This window comes from Topomyia yanbarensis, chromosome 2 (genome assembly GCF_030247195.1).
Source record: "Topomyia yanbarensis strain Yona2022 chromosome 2, ASM3024719v1, whole genome shotgun sequence".
Lineage (NCBI taxonomy): Eukaryota > Metazoa > Arthropoda > Insecta > Diptera > Culicidae > Topomyia > Topomyia yanbarensis.
Genome location: NC_080671.1, coordinates 406,727,101 through 406,745,397, shown reverse-complemented (window position 1 = coordinate 406,745,397; position 18,297 = coordinate 406,727,101). Strand labels below are relative to the sequence as shown.

Sequence of the window (18,297 nt, the reverse complement as noted above, 5' to 3'; positions counted from 1 at the left end):
CTTTTATAAGCCACTTCACTTTGTATAATCATTGAATTGCACTGTTATTCACGCTTTTAATAACCGGGAGGCAGTAAACTGTGCCGAAAATGATGAAAATTAACCGACTCCATTAGGAATCACAGTTTCAGCTTTTACTAATAAAGAACTCCCGTGTGCTCTATACTTCCAACGTTTCGGTCCTTATTGGACCTTTTTCAAGGAATCGATTCCTACAGAAAGCTTTATTAAACACCGAAACGTTGAAAGAAGAATGTATACAAAAGTTTTTAATTGCGAAAGAGACTAAATTGCCGATTCATAACCTGAAATATACAACACAAACAATCGAAAATTAAGCATTCTATCTGGTGACCAAGTTGTTCTGTCACATAACTGATGTCACGAAGCTGACATGCAAGTTCCTTGACTTACCATTATTATTCGCTTGTTTTCTTCGGCATTGTGTAAGTTTTAGGATTCTATTCTATTCTATTCTATTCTATTCTTTTCTATTCCATTCTATTCTTTTCTATTCCATTCCATTCCATTCCATTCCATTCCATTCCATTCCATTCCATTCCATTCCATTCCATTCCATTCCATTCCATTCCATTCCATTCCATTCCATTCCATTCCATTCCATTCCATTCCATTCCATTCCATTCCATTCCATTCCATTCCATTCCATTCCATTCCATTCCATTCCATTCCATTCCATTCCATTCCATTCCATTCCATTCCATTCCATTCCATTCCATTCCATTCCATTCCATTCCATTCCATTCCATTCCATTCCATTCCATTCCATTCCATTCCATTCCATTCCATTCCATTCCATTCCATTCCATTCCATTCCATTCCATTCCATTCCATTCCATTCCATTCCATTCCATTCCATTCCATTCCATTCCATTCCATTCCATTCCATTCCATTCCATTCCATTCCATTCCATTCCATTCCATTCCATTCCATTCCATTCCATTCCATTCCATTCCATTCCATTCCATTCCATTCCATTCCATTCCATTCCATTCCATTCCATTCCATTCCATTCCATTCCATTCCATTCCATTCCATTCCATTCCATTCCATTCCATTCCATTCCATTCCATTCCATTCCATTCCATTCCATTCCATTCCATTCCATTCCATTCCATTCCATTCCATTCCATTCCATTCCATTCCATTCCATTCCATTCCATTCCATTCCATTCCATTCCATTCCATTCCATTCCATTCCATTCCATTCCATTCCATTCCATTCCATTCCATTCCATTCCATTCCATTCCATTCCATTCCATTCCATTCCATTCCATTCCATTCCATTCCATTCCATTCCATTCCATTCCATTCCATTCCATTCCATTCCATTCCATTCCATTCCATTCCATTCCATTCCATTCCATTCCATTCCATTCCATTCCATTCCATTCCATTCCATTCCATTCCATTCCATTCCATTCCATTCCATTCCATTCCATTCCATTCCATTCCATTCCATTCCATTCCATTCCATTCCATTCCATTCCATTCCATTCCATTCCATTCCATTCCATTCCATTCCATTCCATTCCATTCCATTCCATTCCATTCCATTCCATTCCATTCCATTCCATTCCATTCCATTCCATTCCATTCCATTCCATTCCATTCCATTCCATTCCATTCCATTCCATTCCATTCCATTCCATTCCATTCCATTCCATTCCATTCCATTCCATTCCATTCCATTCCATTCCATTCCATTCCATTCCATTCCATTCCATTCCATTCCATTCCATTCCATTCCATTCCATTCCATTCCATTCCATTCCATTCCATTCCATTCCATTCCATTCCATTCCATTCCATTCCATTCCATTCCATTCCATTCCATTCCATTCCATTCCATTCCATTCCATTCCATTCCATTCCATTCCATTCCATTCCATTCCATTCCATTCCATTCCATTCCATTCCATTCCATTCCATTCCATTCCATTCCATTCCATTCCATTCCATTCCATTCCATTCCATTCCATTCCATTCCATTCCATTCCATTCCATTCCATTCCATTCCATTCCATTCCATTCCATTCCATTCCATTCCATTCCATTCCATTCCATTCCATTCCATTCCATTCCATTCCATTCCATTCCATTCCATTCCATTCCATTCCATTCCATTCCATTCCATTCCATTCCATTCCATTCCATTCCATTCCATTCCATTCCATTCCATTCCATTCCATTCCATTCCATTCCATTCCATTCCATTCCATTCCATTCCATTCCATTCCATTCCATTCCATTCCATTCCATTCCATTCTATTCTATTCTATTCTATTCTATTCTATTCTATTCTATTCTATTCTATTCTATTCTATTCTATTCTATTCTATTCTATTCTATTCTATTCTATTCTATTCTATTCTATTCTATTCTATTCTATTCTATTCTATTCTATTCTATTCTATTCTATTCTATTCTATTCTATTCTATTCTATTCTATTCTATTCTATTCTATTCTATTCTATTCTATTCTATTCTATTCTATTCTATTCTATTCTATTCTATTCTATTCTATTCTATTCTATTCTATTCTATTCTATTCTATTCTATTCTATTCTATTCTATTCTATTCTATTCTATTCTATTCTATTCTATTCTATTCTATTCTATTCTATTCTATTCTATTCTATTCTATTCTATTCTATTCTATTCTATTCTATTCTATTCTATTCTATTCTATTCTATTCTATTCTATTCTATTCTATTCTATTCTATTCTATTCTATTCTATTCTATTCTATTCTATTCTATTCTATTCTATTCTATTCTATTCTATTCTATTCTATTCTATTCTATTCTATTCTATTCTATTCTATTCTATTCTATTCTATTCTATTCTATTCTATTCTATTCTATTCTATTCTATTCTATTCTATTCTATTCTATTCTATTCTATTCTATTCTATTCTATTCTATTCTATTCTATTCTATTCTATTCTATTCTATTCTATTCTATTCTATTCTATTCTATTCTATTCTATTCTATTCTATTCTATTCTATTCTATTCTATTCTATTCTATTCTATTCTATTCTATTCTATTCTATTCTATTCTATTCTATTCTATTCTATTCTATTCTATTCTATTCTATTCTATTCTATTCTATTCTATTCTATTCTATTCTATTCTATTCTATTCTATTCTATTCTATTCTATTCTATTCTATTCTATTCTATTCTATTCTATTCTATTCTATTCTATTCTATTCTATTCTATTCTATTCTATTCTATTCTATTCTATTCTATTCTATTCTATTCTATTCTATTCTATTCTATTCTATTCTATTCTATTCTATTCTATTCTATTCTATTCTATTCTATTCTATTCTATTCTATTCTATTCTATTCTATTCTATTCTATTCTATTCTATTCTATTCTATTCTATTCTATTCTATTCTATTCTATTCTATTCTATTCTATTCTATTCTATTCTATTCTATTCTATTCTATTCTATTCTATTCTATTCTATTCTATTCTATTCTATTCTATTCTATTCTATTCTATTCTATTCTATTCTATTCTATTCTATTCTATTCTATTCTATTCTATTCTATTCTATTCTATTCTATTCTATTCTATTCTATTCTATTCTATTCTATTCTATTCTATTCTATTCTATTCTATTCTATTCTATTCTATTCTATTCTATTCTATTCTATTCTATTCTATTCTATTCTATTCTATTCTATTCTATTCTATTCTATTCTATTCTATTCTATTCTATTCTATTCTATTCTATTCTATTCTATTCTATTCTATTCTATTCTATTCTATTCTATTCTATTCTATTCTATTCTATTCTATTCTATTCTATTCTATTCTATTCTATTCTATTCTATTCTATTCTATTCTATTCTATTCTATTCTATTCTATTCTATTCTATTCTATTCTATTCTATTCTATTCTATTCTATTCTATTCTATTCTATTCTATTCTATTCTATTCTATTCTATTCTATTCTATTCTATTCTATTCTATTCTATTCTATTCTATTCTATTCTATTCTATTCTATTCTATTCTATTCTATTCTATTCTATTCTATTCTATTCTATTCTATTCTATTCTATTCTATTCTATTCTATTCTATTCTATTCTATTCTATTCTATTCTATTCTATTCTATTCTATTCTATTCTATTCTATTCTATTCTATTCTATTCTATTCTATTCTATTCTATTCTATTCTATTCTATTCTATTCTATTCTATTCTATTCTATTCTATCTATTCTATTCTATTCTATTCTATTCTATTCTATTCTATTCTATTCTATTCTATTCTATTCTATTCTATTCTATTCTATTCTATTCTATTCTATTCTATTCTATTCTATTCTATTCTATTCTATTCTATTCTATTCTATTCTATTCTATTCTATTCTATTCTATTCTATTCTATTCTATTCTATTCTATTCTATTCTATTCTATTCTATTCTATTCTATTCTATTCTATTCTATTCTATTCTATTCTATTCTATTCTATTCTATTCTATTCTATTCTATTCTATTCTATTCTATTCTATTCTATTCTATTCTATTCTATTCTATTCTATTCTATTCTATTCTATTCTATTCTATTCTATTCTATTCTATTCTATTCTATTCTATTCTATTCTATTCTATTCTATTCTATTCTATTCTATTCTATTCTATTCTATTCTATTCTATTCTATTCTATTCTATTCTATTCTATTCTATTCTATTCTATTCTATTCTATTCTATTCTATTCTATTCTATTCTATTCTATCTATTCTATTCTATTCTATTCTATTCTATTCTATTCTATTCTATTCTATTCTATTCTATTCTATTCTATTCTATTCTATTCTATTCTATTCTATTCTATTCTATTCTATTCTATTCTATTCTATTCTATTCTATTCTATTCTATTCTATTCTATTCTATTCTATTCTATCTATTCTATTCTATTCTATTCTATTCTATTCTATTCTATTCTATTCTATTCTATTCTATTCTATTCTATTCTATTCTATTCTATTCTATTCTATTCTATTCTATTCTATTCTATTCTATTCTATTCTATTCTATTCTATTCTATTCTATTCTATTCTATTCTATTCTATTCTATTCTATTCTATTCTATTCTATTCTATTCTATTCTATTCTATTCTATTCTATTCTATTCTATTCTATTCTATTCTATTCTATTCTATTCTATTCTATTCTATTCTATTCTATTCTATTCTATTCTATTCTATTCTATTCTATTCTATTCTATTCTATTCTATTCTATTCTATTCTATTCTATTCTATTCTATTCTATTCTATTCTATTCTATTCTATTCTATTCTATTCTATTCTATTCTATTCTATTCTATTCTATTCTATTCTATTCTATTCTATTCTATTCTATTCTATTCTATTCTATTCTATTCTATTCTATTCTATTCTATTCTATTCTATTCTATTCTATTCTATTCTATTCTATTCTATTCTATTCTATTCTATTCTATTCTATTCTATTCTATTCTATTCTATTCTATTCTATTCTATTCTATTCTATTCTATTCTATTCTATTCTATTCTATTCTATTCTATTCTATTCTATTCTATTCTATTCTATTCTATTCTATCTATTCTATTCTATTCTATTCTATTCTATTCTATTCTATCTATTCTATTCTATTCTATTCTATTCTATTCTATTCTATTCTATTCTATTCTATTCTATTCTATTCTATTCTATTCTATTTCATTCCATTCCATTCCATTCCATTCCATTCCATTCCATTCCATTCCATTCCATTCCATTCCATTCCATTCCATTCCATTCCATTCCATTCCATTCCATTCCATTCCATTCCATTCCATTCCATTCCATTCCATTCCATTCCATTCCATTCCATTCCATTCCATTCCATTCCATTCCATTCCATTCCATTCCATTCCATTCCATTCCATTCCATTCCATTCCATTCCATTCCATTCCATTCCATTCCATTCCATTCCATTCCATTCCATTCCATTCCATTCCATTCCATTCCATTCTATTCTATTCTATTCTATTCTATTCTATTCTATTCTATTCTATTCTATTCTATTCTATTCTATTCTATTCTATTCTATTCTATTCTATTCTATTCTCTTCTCTTCTCTTCTCTTCTATTCTATTCTATTCTATTCTATTCTATTCTATTCTATTCTATTCTATTCTATTCTATTCTATTCTATTCTATTCTATTCTATTCTATTCTATTCTATTCTATTCTATTCTATTCTATTCTATTCTATTCTATTCTATTCTATTCTATTCTATTCTATTCTATTCTATTCTATTCTATTCTATTCTATTCTATTCTATTCTATTCTAACCCTTACACAGCCAGTATTGAAAAGCATCCTGGAAAACACTGCAGTTATTCTGTGGTGTTTTTCTTGTCAATATTAATATTTGAACCATATTTTTATATGTCGCAAATATGAAAACGGCCAGGCCTACTGTGCAGAGTTGGGTTTGAAGATGTTTCAAAAATAGACGGCAATAAAATTATTCATTTAATGAATAATTTAATTAACGAATTGTTTTGAATCTTAAAGGAGGAAGAAACGAGGACAACCGTACCGACCGTTTCAGTTTGAAGGGGATATGTATAATAAATCGTTGGGAGTGACTTTGCTAAGAAGGTTGATGTCACTCCTTTGGTCCATTGGGATGGGACAGAGGTATTTACACCTTGCCCTGGCTAATAAGCCTAGGTTATAGTGCATTTACTCGCTCTTCGTCATTGTGTAAGTTTTAGGATTGAATATAAAGATAAAACTTTATTCTGGTGTTCGGTGAATTATTGGTTTGAATTTCGCCAAAAAAGCCAACATTTTCTAGTGAAATAGGATAATCGAAACTCGAGTTTAACTCAGAAACTGCTGCACAATACTGAAAACCTAATTTATAATTCAAAACCTACAAAGATTGCAGATTCCATTTGCATTCTCCACCACTGCTCTGATGGATACACAAGATGCAGATTGCCGATTCTAATATATCGCCTTTGAAGAGCAATCGTGCTTGAATGACACTTCCCAGTATCAACTTTCTGCCGGTCGCCATTCTGTTTCCTACGCTCTTGATCGAATCGAACGCGAGCACAGCGCATTACCGTCGTGTACCACCCATACGTGCGAGTCGAGAACTGAGTCGATACTGGACACTTTGTGCTGTTTATTGCCATGTTCGCAACTCGGATTTCCATTCGCGATCTCTTGTAGCACACGACGGTGCGTCGAGTAGGAGGATGCACCCCCCTCCATCTCAGTTGCGCTTATTTGCAGCTACGAAGAAGGTCACGTTCGAATTTGTCGACGTTGGCTCTTCGACTGGTCCGAGGAACCGAAGCGAATCAAGGAATCATCGCCTTGAACTTTTAAACTTGTCTTCTCTAGTTACCCTCTTTATGCGTGCTCATATGATAGTCATTTTTGCTGTAAACTTTTAATTATACCTGATACCGTCGTCAGGTATTCAATTGCCACACCAGGATAGCACACTAGACAGTCCACACAACACGGCAGAGGCAGCCAATATCTTTCATCACAAAGTTGCCGACGAGTACAGCTGAACAGGACGCGAATAATGACAATAAGTGAATTTCTTTGATGATGGGGTTATCCAAAGCCAGGTACGTGCTGGTTGATAGCGGAGTTTTTCGATGCATGGTAGTATTGAACTTTGGGAAAAAATTGCTGGCCTCGGTCTTATTGAAAGTTCTTAAAACTGAGGACGGATTCGTTGTTTCATCTTTCTAGAAGCTTACAAGAAAAACTCTTCAAACCATGAACTTTTTATCTGGTAATCATATTCCACTCACCAAGCAAAATACAAACGAATCCAGTCACTATCAATGCAACAGCACAAACAGACCGAAACATAGCAAACAATCGAGCGAACCATTCTAAATCAATCCCATGTCCATCACGTTCAATAGAAACAATTCTTGGAAAATTGGAATGAACTCTCATCCCACCGATTGCCCTTTTCCCCCACCAGTTGTTTAATTCTGCAAATAGCGTAATCAACGGGAACAATCGAGATCCATCTCAATGTACCTTCCAACTTTTCGGGTTTTCGAACGAGTCTCTCTACCTGCGCTGTGAACGATGGATTTTCCCTCCAAACACTGCAAAATGGTAGAAGATATCCGCAAATCCAAAGCTTCATCGACCAAAACAAACCCCCGCTTCTGTTACCCGTCCCGTCCGCTACTTCACGGTTCTGGTTCGTAATTGATTTGCAAACGTTCATCTTCACACCAAACAACAGTACAGACCTCGGTGGAGTATCTGGCCGACGGAGTGTTGCTAGCATTCCAACACCGTACGGAGTGCGATGCAGTTTGGAAAAACCGAAATATTTCCTTCGATATCGCTGTCAATAAAGTAATGATTAGTGGAATCATTTTTAAACAAATTTTCACCGTGAATTGTTTATTCGTTAAGTTAGTGGAACAAAGTTAAAAGAACAATCAACTGGGAAACCCTCGCATTGTTGTTGTCCATCGCTGCTTCGATCTTCAGAACGTAACTAAATCTGACAACCGAAACATAAAAATTTAATCAATTTTTCGAGCACCTCAGCATCCAAGAAAAAAGATTCGAAAATTATAAATGAATATTCAAAAATTGGTCAAAACCGTTATCTGACACCGTGCAGTCCAGTCCGACTGGGTGCGTCATCGTTAGACTCTCACTATTACCGCATGATAGCGATGGCGGATGGCGCGCGGTGTCTTGGTCGAATGACCGAAAGAAAGCAAAAAAAAACCGAAGGCATACCTAATGACTTAATTTTCTTTCCCAGTGCTTCACCGTTTCACTTTCAAGAGGGAAGCTTTCCTACTCTACAAGGTGGAGCGCGGGCGGCTGTGGGCTAGTGGCCGGTGCTATATGTAGCTACTATGTAGTGGGATTAGCTAATGCTTTTTTCTCTCGAACTTAACGGTTAATGCCGTTCCGCAACCGCCGTCGCCGCAGCCGTCGTCATAGAAAGTGAAAACGGAACGGATGCTGAGTGAAACAATGCGTTCCGCTATGGCAAACAACCGTTTCCGGCACGTGTTGTGGAATGAGCTGAGGAAAGTTTGTGATAAATTTCATGACGGCGCACGGGGACAGGGACGATCTGGTTCGAAGTGGCAAAATGTATTAGTTGATTATAGGGATAACGTGATACGTGACACGGTTTACGAAAACCGTGACCAAGTTCTTGAAACTATGAATAATAAATCTCGTATTCATGAAACTATTTGTGTTTGCAAAAATCTAGTTAGTTAAACGATGTTCATGATCTCAGGGGCTTATTCGCGATTGTGTAATTTCTCATCACGTTACTGTGCTATTTTAATCATGAGTTCACTATCGGACTTCTCTTTCAGATTAGCAGGATTTATGTTCATGATTTCAGGATCTTAGTCACAATTTTCGATATTTCAATCATCAGAAATGTGATTTATGTTCATGATTTCTGATTTTTTCTCACGTAATCTCTATACACGTTAACGTAATATTTTATTCTATAGGTTACTTTCGAATTAGACACGTGGAGTAATGTAACTAATATCAGCAATTTTATCATGGAATTCGTAATTTGTCTTCACCTTATCGCGATCTGTTAAGTTTTGGTTACTATCGGTTTTTGTACTCGAAGTAACACGAAAATATAAACTGAATCATAAAAGTGTGACTAGACATTTCATGAAAAAGTGAATGGGACAATAATGATTTCACGAATAATACTCCAAATGTCGGGAAAAATAGTTCACGTGAAAATTTCATTACCCTGTTGCATGAAACTGAAAATGATTTGAAATAGCTTCTAAACATCACAAGCACACAAAATAAATCGCAAATCAAGTACTAGGAATCATAAACCAGTTCTCGAATCCCTGAATATTTTTTAAGTATTTTGTGAACTAGTTGACGAGCATGAATGGTCAGACGTGACTGGTATACCAGAAATCATGACTCAGTTCAAGAAAACATGAATAAGATTTTATGATTACGTGGACTATTTCACGAGCACGAACGGTAAGTCGTGACTATTATACTAGGTATCACGAATACAGTAATATTTTATAATTCTGTGATTTATTTTACGGGCGAGTACGGTCAGCCGTGACTATTATAGTAGGAATCATGAACCAGTTTACGAAAAAATGAATAATATTTTATAAATTTGAGAACGCGCATGGATAGTCGTAACTATTATACTAGGAGTCCTGAACCCGCTCACGAATATATGAATATCCCATGATTTTGTGAACAATCTCACGAGCACGGATATTGCATCGTAACTAATATATTAGGAATCAAGCATTATTTCACGAAGATTGAATTGATCCATGAATAAAATATAAAGTTTCTTGAAATAGTTCACGAGAAACTCAATTAGCTAGAGATTACTGGGTAGGGAAAGTTATGAAAATTGGAGCCATAGTACTCAAGTGAGAACGTCGGTTCTCACGGTAAAGACGGAAAAGTCTGTCTATGCCAAGGGACATGCTGGTGAACTCGAGTGATTCGTAGTTATGCTGCCTAAGTTCGACCCTCATCAGCAGAAGACAAAAGTTAAGCCCGTAAGTTAGCATATGTATACTTCACATCCTTGCTCTCACTAGAGTACTACGGCTCTAATTTTCATAAGTTTCCCTACCAGTAATATCTAGCTAATTGAATGTCGTTAATTAATGAATTCTAAATCTATGAATAACATCATGATATAACCTTCGGTCTTATGAATATTGTTAAGAAAGTTGCGAACTAGTCCACGCACAGAAAATCGATTTGGTAATGGCATTGCGGAAACCGTGACTGAAATTCACAAAACAAAAACAAATAATCTGAATGCATTTGAACGGCTGTCTCAGTCAACAAAAAGCAAAACGAATGTTTTTTACTGCCCGACGTTTCGGCCTGTGGTGTTGGCCTTTTTCAAGGGAAATACGGTCTCTCGTTTTTTGTTAACAAAAAACGAGAGACCGTATTTCCCTTGAAAAAGGCCAACACCACAGGCCGAAACGTCGGGCAGTAAAAAACATTCGTTTTGCTTTTTGTTGACTGAGACAGCCGTTCAAATGCATTCAGATAAAACCATCCCAGTCGTCATAAACATAACCAAAAACAAATAAGATTATGACACTCGTGGAAATTTAGCCATTGCAGAACAGCAGTGATCCAGAATGGAAACTCAACAGGAATTTTATATATAATTCTTATATAATTTTTTTTCGAGAGTTGTCCTACTTGAGCTGTAGAGCTAGGTTCTCGGAAGGGATCCCCGCCAGAATCACACACTACAATTGCATACGAGACAGGCAAATGGCGCCCACTAAAACACTGCTTCAGGCCAATTGTAGCGGGTCGTGATTCTGAATGTAAAATTTATTGTACGATTCAGATATGTGCGGGCGCGTAGGGTCTTCGCGATCGCGTGTATCATCGTGAAGGGCTCGAGAATTTGTACGTTAACGTGTTCGATCGCGTGTGCGTTTGTATGTCACGTGTGCTACCGTGTATGTAACTTCGCGTGTTTAAATTCTATATTAAAACCGTTTGCATTTCGCATATTCGCGTGTGTTCTAGAATGATCACGCGCGGACCCTGAATCTAATACTTAATTTTTCGTGTGCGATTCAGATTCTAGGACAAAGTGGGTTCTTCCGTAACACTACAGTTCCCAGTCATGTCGCCATTGTTTTCTAGTGGATATGAGCTTTATTTTTTGTTGGTATAACTGAATGTAAGACCTAAGTTGCTAGAATGGAGGGTAAAGATTTCCGGACGTGACCGATTCATGATCGCGCGTTTGAGACCGCGTTTGTAACTTCGTAAGTACTAAAACGTTCACATTGTTTTTATTTTTTTTTATCTGAAATATGTGTATTTAGGCCTAAATGCGGTAGCTTAACGATTCGGATATTCGCGTGTGTTCTTGGATGGCCACGCTGACCGTTATTCTGATATTTAGTTTTCGGTGTACGGATCACATTCTGACAGGCAGTGAGTTACTCCATATCACTAGAGTTCCCGGTCATGTCACCATGGAACGTGTTGTCCAGTGGATATGAGAGCTTTCTTTTTAATTGACTTTAATTGACTTCTGGAATCAAGGATAGAGACTTCCGGAGACCGCGTTTGAATGTTTATAAGTGCTGAGACGTTCATATTATCACCGGGATGTTATCATGTCTGCGAGAGTGCGGGTGTAGGTTGCGTGGATGATCGCGAACGGCTCAAGCATTTGTATGTTTTGTTTGTCGCGTGTATGTGACTTCGTGTGTATAAATTCGATTTTTATGTCGCCATGGAACTTGTAGTTTAGCGTACTAGGGCCGAGAATAGGGATTTCCGGACGAAACCGATTCATGTTCGCGCGAACACGGGTATTTGGAGGTTCTCTCTTGAGACCGTTTGTGAGATAGTGGGTGTGGTTGTGCGTGGATGATCGCAAAGAACTCGAGCGTTGACTTGAATGTTGACGTTTTTGTTGCGTGCGTGTAGACACATTATTTTTATAAGTGAGTAGCCATTCGCATGTTCGCGTGTTCTTCAATTATCGCGCATGGATGTCTTTTCTTGTTTTTTTCTCTATTGGTCCAACTGAAAGCATGAGTTTGGGCTGCTAGGATCAAGGGCAGGGACTTCCGGACGTGACCGATTCATGATTGCGCGAGCGGTGGGCTGATGCTTGAGACCGCGATAGTAAATTTTTAGGTGTAAACGTTCACTTAATTACCGGGGTGTTTGAATGTTGGCGAGATGGCGGGCGTTCTCATTTGTGACCAGGTTTGTGTTATCGCGAAGGTCACGTTTGTATGTTTGGAATGAGAGACTGCGAGTGCAGATTAAGCAATTTGTGCTAGTGAGTGTTAGCATGGATCTAATTAAAAATATAGCAATAAAAGAAGGGTGCTTCCAGAGAGAATTGGGCCGTAAAACCACATTGTATATTATTTGACCATGGCAGTGGATAATAAAGGTCGCCAAGTTGAGTACTAAAATTGATCACAATATAGCCTAACTAAAAAAAACAACCGTATCCGTAAGTTTCTGTGATATAATCACTGTAATACTGCTTTGATGGAAAAGCTTCCGAACCACATCAAGGTACAGTATGATGCTGAGGGCTGTTTTGGAGACACAGTTTTATCAATTTAACATTTAATGGAGCTTTCGGTCACGAATTGTTCACTACGTTTTCCACAAGTACATATGGCCTGCCAAATCAGATACTTCGAAACGAATTTCGACAGCTTCTTCCGTTTGATACAGAGAAATCACAAAATTCATACACATTATTAAAAGTTAAAAAATTCATACACACTATTAAAAACACGTAGTTCGTAGTTATTCTGCCTAAGCTCGACCCTCATTAACAGAAGACAAAGATTAAGCCCGTACGATATTTGTTCTAATGACCCTGCCACTTCTAGTTTTCCGATCTGTTTACTTCACATCCTTGCTCTCACTTGAGTACTATGGCTCTAAGTTTCATAACTTTCCCTACCCAGTAATCTCTAGCTAATTGAATGTCGTTAAAATGTAAAAAAATAAAAACAATACACATCGCCCTTACGGGTTTGTTCTGCCCATAACCAGTACTTTGATAGTCGAGTCTTAAAAAATTCCACGATCTTAAACTTCTCGGGGACGCGTTTACATTAATCTGTGAAAGTATATTTGCAGCATTTATTTCTCCTGTTACAACTTTTCCTACAAAGCTCTGGAAATATTTCGTCTTTTTGAAAGGGTGTCCATATCAAGCAAACGACAGCGATCAATGTAAGTTTGCGCCATGGGAGAGCAGATCGGAGAAACCTAGCTTGTATAGAATTCAATCCTGTTAATCCAGATACTCGCATACAGACACCAGATGATATCTGAAGCTTCCAGGACGAGAGAAAAATACAGTGCTCTCAGGCAATATGGATCAATAAACTCTTTGGCTATTCTGATGATAAAACTAAGGTTCCTGTTGGCTCCTAATGATCTCTGAACGTCAATTTAGAATCCAGCGGTGTACCAAGGTTCCTGACAACTGACACTCTTTCAAGTGATTTCCCTGAGATAGCATAACACCACAAAATTGGATTTTTTTTTACGCGTGAACTTGAGCTTGAGCTTGTGCGACCACCACTGGCTGCTACTCCGTTATCGATCTGGACTAGCTGAAGTTGCACAGGGAATCGGTAGATAATCATGCTTGGAAGTAGCGAAACATCTTTCAATGTGCAACTCCTGGTCATCCTAAAGTGTTTATTGATCAATACCGGCGCCGGCCAGGCCCGAACGTAGATCGCGGAGGGAAAGGGAAGCAATGTTAGTCCGATACTGCGCACTCCACAAGTATCACGGGAAGAGGACATTTGATAGTAAGTATAGAAGTTGGATTCTACTTCTTTATTGCCGACGCCAGAGAGGTGACTCCACTATCCACTATCAACTCATGGACCGGGAACCAATAGCTTTACTTCCCTTTCGAAGGAAGACGTGGCCACAGATTTTTTCACCTAAGAAAAATCTCAACGAGGTCGGTTGGGATTGAACTCAGACCAATTGGAATGAGTGGCGGTCACGCTTACCACTCAATCACCGGCGCCGTTGGATTTTTTTTACGCGGGAATTAAATTACTGAGCATTTAGATACACTGAGAGTCAACCGGTTACAAAACTCATCTAGTTGTCGCTGTAGTTCAATGCAGTCCAATTCAGATCGCACAATGAGGAACAGTTTAAGAACATCTGCATAGTTAAGTTTGCATCCTGGTAGAAGGATATAACAGACGTCATTGAAGAATAAAAAGAACAGCAAGGGTCCGATATTACTACCCTGGCGCACACCTGATAAATTTATGAAGTTATGTGATTCGATATTTCATAGTTTGACAGATGGGGTAAAGCCAACAAGCTATGACTCGAGCCACTCAGCGAATTTAAGTGCTAAATTCGCCAGTAGGAGCGAATGATCAACACGATCGAACACTGCTTTAAGGTCAGTATAAATAGTATCTACTTGTGCTCTGCCTTCTATACTTTTAATACAATGTGAAGTGAACTGTGCTAAGTTCGTGGATGTTGATCAACCTGGGAAGAACCCATGTTGATCTGTCGATATATATGTTTTGGCTTCCCGGAACAGAACATTACTTACTAGAATTTTGAACAGCTTGGACCCCGCACAGAGAGAGGTTATGCCTCGATAATTTGCTGTGTCCTTCTGATTAGCTTTTTTAAAGACAGTAAACATAACTGACTTTTTCCAACACAGAGGAAACGTCCCTTGCAACAACGATTGATTAAAGATCAGTTTTAGAGGGGCAGAAAGGGCATTAGCGCCTCTTTTTAAAATAATGACAGGAATCCCATCTGGACCAGCCGATGTCGAGGATTTCAATTTTTCAATGGCAGTAACAATATCTTCTTTGGAAAAACGGATGCTTCCTAGGTTCATCGCGTAGTCCGATTTCAACCTGTGCTGGAGTAGTCGGAACTGATTCAAATGCACTCGAAAAATGTTTTGCAAACAGATTACAAATGCCACGTTGTGTGTTAGAACTTTCATTAGGTAAAGTCATACTGGAAGGAAGTCCACTCTCCTTACGCTTCCCATTAACAAAAGACCGGAAACATTTGGGGTTTCGCTCCAGGTCCGACTGCATTTGTAATACGTGCCGAGAATAGAGGAAGCGGTTATAAGCTTTGTAATTTTGGCCGGCGTTAACGAATTCCCGCTTTGCATTGGGATTCCGTCGATTGGTGTAGTGACAAAGCGTCATTTAAGTTCTCGGAGTCGTCGATTGGACCAAAATGGTTTCTGTCCAGGACGCGGTGCTAGGACATATATTTCAATCAGTTGTGTCAGTATCGACGAAAATATTTCTACTGCGTCATTTACATCGGTTGCACTTTTGAGCGAGGTCACCCAATCAATAGTTTGCAGTGAGTTGATGAGTCCAAGAAAATCGGTTTTTGAAAAGTTATATTTCAAATTTTTCAGCATCTCATCAAAAATAACCTGTCGTGGAGAGGTCTACTCAACTACGTCTTCGTAAATAAACAGAAGATCCAACACATTTGCAGCATGTTCAGTAGAGACATCCCGTCTAGTAAAGCAATGCTAGATCTCGAAAGGGATGTGTCAGAAGGGTCGGCGTAGGCGTAGCCGAAGGAAGTGCTTTTCGAGAGAAGACCAGGCTGGTTGTAATCTCCGAATAACAAATGTGAATTTTGGGGTTTTAGCTAATTAATGAAGTCGAGTGCAAATTGAATATGATATTGAATAATTTTATGTTCTCTGCGAAGTCCGGAGGGAGATATACGACGCCCACACATGTGTTAGTACCATAGCTATCAATGTTTACCCAGATTTGTTCTAGACCGCTATTGTTATAACACTTTTGATTAGACGCTAACCGATTGAAAACAGCTATAAGTACACCACCGCCCCTTTTTTACCAGAACCGATTGGGTCACGGTCGTTACGATATACCGTATATCTAGGTCCGAATAGCTGCAGCGAGTTGATTTCGTCGTTCAGCCATGCTTCTGTCAGGATAATGACATCGTGTTCTGCTTCGCATACAGCTACTAAACAGCTCATCGATCTTTGTGCGTAGTCCTCTCACGTTCTGATAGTACATTTTGAGTTGACATTTACCTGGAGAAATAGTCATGCGTTCATCATAACTTTAGTTGCTGGAAGCAGGTTGTCCAACGCTAGACTAGAAGCGAAAATCGTTTTGAGGGGGTGCAGTATCATGGGTAACTTCGGGAGGGCATATACCCCTTTTGGCTTTATCTGAAGAAACAGTCTTGCGGTCATCATTATATGGATTACGGATGGCTAGATGAATATCAGTTGCGGAGCCGGAAGTAGGTTGTCCAACAGTATACTGGAATAGGAAATTATTTTGAGAGGGTGCAGTATCATGGGTAACTTCGGGAAGGCATATACTCTCATTGGCTTTACCTGGAGACCCAGTCATAATTTGGAAGGCGGATGGCTAGCTTCGTTCCTGTTCCGGCAACTCCGCTTTAATGTTGATCTCATCATTAATGTCGCTGCACAGGTATTTCGTTAGTAGTGTCAATACAATATAATACACAGGTATGATAAAAGTTACGCAAGCTTCAAGCCGTCGCAAAAATTATCCACACACCCTTTATCCGTTTATTTCTTTTTATATTTTCCATCTTTTAAATTTATAATATAGCCAATGTACCGTTAAGCTGACGCACTGAGGGGTGTCAAACAAACGATTTGTATGAAGAATCTTTGGTTTAAAAGTTTGAAATCGTGCAATTTCCCTAATCGATATTCAAATAAGAAGTTATCTATAGTTGGGTCCATCAGTATTTGGTGCATAGTTCCTGATAATTCCCATAGAATGCTAATGACATTTGCTCATTTCTTCATTTAATATGTTTGAGAAGGAAATCTCTTAATTCAGTTGATATTCCAACCAACGTTGAAAGCTCGTGGTAAACAGTGTGCTTGTTCGCTTCAAAATGGACCCATTTTGGTTGCTCTGAGGATCAGTTGTTGAGGAAATCGGACCCAGCTAATCAATATTTATAATGCGTATGCGACCACTCTAATCCGCAGTTTGTCCGTCATCTTCGATGATTATTCATTCGTTTATAGGTTCAATAACAACACAAAGTGGTACTTTCTGTCCAAGTGGTAAACAAAATTTCGTTACGCTCGTTTGACGGTGTGCTTTTCTGCTTCATATAGAAGATAGTTTTGTTAAACTTTTGCGTGTCATTTCAGAAAAAAAATCTTTCATTCGCTTCCGCGAGTATCTTTTCGTTTCTTGGGCCTAAACATTGTTGATCTCATTTTACGACGTATAACCGCTGCAATCATTAGGCTCTTAGCCTGATTTCACTCGTCTTGGTCAAATTTTAAAGTCACGTCGATTGTCATCAAGATTTCAATTGGGTAGTTATTTCTTATTTAATTTAGAAGGATATTTCTAACCGTCTGTTCCACCAAACTAGGGCGATAAAACCACAAGTCTTACCTATAACCTTCATAAGAGTTCTACAAAACACATGGTCACTTCAACAATTATTTGGAGATTCTAAGTCTAAAAAATCCTTAGGCCAAACGGTAGATATTTCAAATTCCAAATGATTGATTGATATGTTTACTCTGCTCATAAAGCGATTGTCCTTCAGCTAAGTACCAGGTTCTCTAAAAATTCGGCATTCAATGAACAATCAACGTCAGCAGCAGCAGCAG

General features: G+C 36.1%; 1 protein-coding gene across 5 annotated transcripts in view; it reads right to left on the bottom strand.

Moving 5' to 3' along the window:
- Nucleotides 1-18,297, bottom strand: part of LOC131685028 (furin-like protease 1) — a 755,254-nt gene that overhangs the window by 525,440 nt on the left and 211,517 nt on the right. The gene's annotated exons all lie outside the window — the stretch shown is intronic.